This window comes from Coptis chinensis, chromosome 5 (genome assembly GCF_015680905.1).
Source record: "Coptis chinensis isolate HL-2020 chromosome 5, ASM1568090v1, whole genome shotgun sequence".
Lineage (NCBI taxonomy): Eukaryota > Viridiplantae > Streptophyta > Magnoliopsida > Ranunculales > Ranunculaceae > Coptis > Coptis chinensis.
This window is the reverse complement of record NC_141460.1, coordinates 16,199,645-16,204,261: the sequence shown is the minus strand read 5'-3', so window position 1 is coordinate 16,204,261 and position 4,617 is coordinate 16,199,645. Positions and strand designations below refer to the sequence as shown.

Genomic DNA, 4,617 nt, shown 5'->3' with positions numbered 1-4,617 from the left:
GTTTAGAAGTAAAGATGAGGCAATTGAAGTGTTCAAACACTATAAAAATGAAGTTGAAAATCAACTAAGCAAAAACATTAAGGCTATAAGGAGTGATAGAGGAGGTGAATATGAATCACCTTTTGAAGGTTTCTATTCTGAACATGGAATCATTCATCAAACTACGGCTCCTTATTCACCTCAATCAAACGGTATTGCTGAATGCAAAAACTGAACTCTAAAAGAGATGATGAATGCTATGTTATTAAGTTCTGGTTTACCCCAGAATTTGTGGGGGAAGCTTTGCTTTCTGCCAATTACATTCTCAACAAGATTCCTAGCAAGAAGACGCTTAAAACACCATACGAATTATGGAAAGGTCATCAGACTTCCTACGAATTCTTAAAAGTGTGGGGGTGTCTTGCTAAAGTGGAAGTCCCTAAACCTAAGAAGGTGAAGATAGGACCCAAAACTATTGATTGTGTATTCATTGGATATGCAAACAATAGTAGTGCATATCATTTTCTGGTTCATAAATCAGAGATTCAAGATATACATGTTAATACGATTATTGAGTCAAGGAATGCTTCATTCTTTAAAAATACATTTCCGTATAATATGTGTATAGAGCCAAGTTCAATAAAGAGAACTTTAGACGCTACAACTAATAACCATCCTACACAAAGTGAAATTGAGGAGGAACCTAGACGTAGCAAAAGGTCAAGGGCGTCAACGTCTTTTGGACCTGATTTTCTAACATACTTGTTGGAAAATAATCCTCAAATATTCAAGGAGGCAATGTCATCTCCAGAAGCTACTTATTGGAAAGAAGCAATAAATAGCAAGATTGAATCCATAATGCAAAATCATACATGGGAATTGGTGGATTTACCACCAGGTTCCAAGACTTTGGGATATAAGTGGATCTTCACAAAGAAATTTAAGACCGATGGATCAATCGACAAGTATAAAGCTAGACTTGTGGTCAAAGGCTTTAGACAAAAGAAAGGATTGGATTATTTTGACACTTACTCTCTAGTTACAAGAATAACTTCCATAAGGATGCTAATAGCAATAGCATCAATATATGGATTTGAGATACATCAAATGGATGTAAAGACGGCATTCTTGAATGGTAAGTTAGATGAAAAAAATATACATGGAACAACCCAAAGGGTTTATTGCTCCTGGACAAAAAAGGAAAGTTTGCAAGCTTGTTATCCTTATATGGATTAAAGCAAGCACTTAAGCAATGTCATGAGAAATTTGACAATGCAATGTTGTCAAACGGTTTCAAAATAAACGAGTATGACAAGTGTATCTATGTAAAAAACACTCAAAAGGGATGTGTCATTGTTTGTCTCTATGTAGACGATATGCTAATTTTGGATAGTAATATGGATGTCATAAAATCTACCAAAGAAATGTTGTCTAGTAAGTTTGACATGAAAGATTTAGGTGTTGCTGATGTTATCCTAGGAATTAAGATCTCTAGGATGGAGGATGGACTTGTTCTATCACAATCTCATTACATTGAGACGATTCTTGAAAAGTTCAAGGAAATATAACATCTACCAAAAAGGTCACCAGTTGACGTAAATATTCATTTAGCCAAAAATATTGGAGATAGCATATCTCAACTAGAATACTCTCGTATACTTGGCAGTTTAATGTATGTCATGAATTGTACAAGAGATGACATAACATACTCTGTGAGCAAGCTAAGTTGATATACTAGTAATCTTGGCAGAGATCATTGCACTGCCATACTGAGAGTTTTGGGATACTTAAAGTATACTCAGAATTTTGGTCTGCACTATACAAGATATCCATCCATTCCAGAAGGGTAATGCGATGCTAATTAGATATCTGACACTAAAGACTCAAAGTCCACAAGTGGATATGTCTTTACACTTAGATGTGCAGTTGTTTCTTGGAAATCCTCAAAACAAACGTGCATAGCGAGGTCCACTATGGAATCAGAATTCATAGCATTGGACAAGGTTGGAGAAGACGCAGAGTAGCTTCGAAATTTCTTAGAAGATATTCCAAAGCTGCGCTAAACACATTGCCGTGTGTGTATACACCGTGATGTACCTAATCTGCTATTGGTAGAGTACATAGTAGCATGTATAACGGGAAGTCTCGACACATACGTCATAGACATAACACCATTAGACAATTGCTCTCAAATGGAGTTATCTCAATCGACTATGTAAGGTCAAAAGATAACATTGCAAATCCGCTTACAAAAGGTTTAACAAGAGAGAAAGTGGAAAGATTATCAAGGGGAATGGGTTTAAAGCCTTTGAGATAATCAACCAAGAGTCCTCATAATGGAAAAACCAACCTAGTTGACTAGAGATCCCAAGATCTAGGTTCAATGGGCCAACTGAATTATGTCTGTGACTCAGTTAGCACTAGAGAGTAATATTATACTCTAACCCATTCTTATATAAGATAGTACATATCTGCCGCGAGAACCAAGATAAGTCAAGCTTTTAATGATTTACTATATCTTGGAAAGTTATGTTATCCAAGTGGAGTATTGCAGGATACTCCTTATAGAAATCACCTATGTTAGTGTGAAGTGGGGCCACTTCTATGAGAATTTTAAAGGCAAATGTCTCAAAAGTACTATCTGAAACCAAGAAGTGTTTAAGGCCAAAATGAACACAAACGTGAGAACCTACAGTATTCAAGAAGGTACTGCGTGAAGATGATTGACTAGGTTTATACAAATGACTGACAGTTCAAGGACATTAATTGAAGTTTATTGATCGTCCAATTAAATCCGATCGTCTTTCACTAAGGCTAGTTCAAGGTCTCCCATGCTACTTGACCAGATGTGGTATCTTTTCATTTATAAAAGAACAGAAATCCGATGTTTATGATAGAAGAAGCCAAATTTTCATTCATATGGGGGATTGTTAGAAAAATGGATTTGCACAAATCCATTGAGATATGAATGAGTAATTTGTCTCCCAAGTTATCCCACATTGAGATGAAATAGGTTTCTCTTGAAACAGTACATAAAGTGAGAAAAACATTTTCAAAAGGGTGCACTGGTTTAAAATAGTGCATTATGCTGAAAATGTGCGACCTTTCAAAATGTGCATTGGTTTGAAACAGTGCATCATGCCAAAAAGGTGTGACCTTTCGAAATAGGCACTGGTTTGAAATAGTTCTTTATGCTGAAATGGTGTGTCCTTTCGAAACATGTGACTTTTCAAAGAGTTGCTTACTTGTTTTCAAGAGTCATTGTGTTGTTTCGAAGAGGCACCACTTACCTATAAATAGTGGATGAATTTGGAGAGAAAGACACACCAGATCACACAGAGTTCTGATCTTTCTCTTCTCCCCATGTTTTTAGTCAAATAATATGTTGTGTTCACTGATTCTATAGAATTGAAGTGCTAGCTTTCTATAGAAGGAAATCCGTTCTATCTTGGGAGACAGTTTCCCATCAACCTTCAAGCACCGTGAAGGGGAAAATTTGTCTTAAGGACATAGTGTATCTACACTAGGCTCGGATTTAACTAAGAAGTACAAGACACGTACAAGACAAAAGATTTATATAGTTTGGTAATTGGTAAAGAGTGAGTACAATTAAATTGTATATTCCTAACAATTTCTACCGGGTTTGTGAGAAAGAAGTCACGTCTTGAGCATGTTGTGCTCTAGACAGATGAACCCAATCAACTATGTCCTGCATTTGCAACAAACTCAAAAGGCAATTTAAGCAGAGACTCTCAACGTGATAACTGTCAAGATCTTCAGCAGGCATAGTGTGCAAGATACTAAGATTTCTATGGCTTAATTGCATTTCCTTTCTATTTTAACCCTATGGGCTATGAACTTTTAGGCAAATGACTCTACAAGAAAGCGTGTCAGTTCAGGTATGCATTAGGATTATTAACTTGCTTCAGTTTATGTACTTGCCATGCCATAATCATAATTGTTTATTGTTCATATTATCTAGGTGGCTGCATAAGTACAGACTTCATGCTTCAAAATCTTTTGGAATCCTTAGTTGGTATGAAGTTTGGATTTGTTGATGAAGAAAAAGGATTATGCCTTTCAGCAGTCCATCAATCTAGTGATAATTGTTCAAATACTAGAATTTGTGTAAAAGGCTTATCTCAACTAGAGACAGTGGCCATATTTATTGGTATAAAGATATTACACTTTCCTACAATACACAACCATATATTCTGCATATATAGAAAGAATAATCAACGTGAATATCCTATATATTCTCCAACATGCCCCCTCAAGCTGGAGCGAAGATATCTATCAAGCCCAGCTTGATTATGGAACTCTTGAGCAATGAGGGTCCAATTGGTTTGGTGAACATATCGGTTTATGCGATTACGATTGAACAAACACAGGAACAATAATGGCGGCTTTGACCTTCTCTCGTATGAAATGTATATCTACCTCAATATGTTTAGTCCGTTCATGAAGCACAAAATCTGAAGCAAGCATGATAGCTGATCTGTTATCGCAGAACAACTTCGAAGAAGGCCCCACTGGAAAACCTAATTCATCATAGAGAGAACGTAACCACATAACCTCACAAGTTCCTTGAGCCATTGCACGGTATTCAGCTTCTGCAGACGATCTGGAAATAACATT

The 4,617-nt window shown here is 36.3% G+C and overlaps 1 long non-coding RNA gene across 1 annotated transcript; it reads left to right on the top strand.

Moving 5' to 3' along the window:
* The first annotated feature begins 3,628 nt into the window (after positions 1-3,628).
* LOC147496886 (uncharacterized) lies at positions 3,629-4,333 on the top strand. The gene is made up of 3 exons (XR_015194948.1): positions 3,629-3,762; positions 3,845-3,878; positions 3,962-4,333. It is a non-coding gene; the product is annotated as an uncharacterized LOC147496886 (long non-coding RNA).
* The last annotated feature ends 284 nt before the right edge of the window (positions 4,334-4,617 follow it).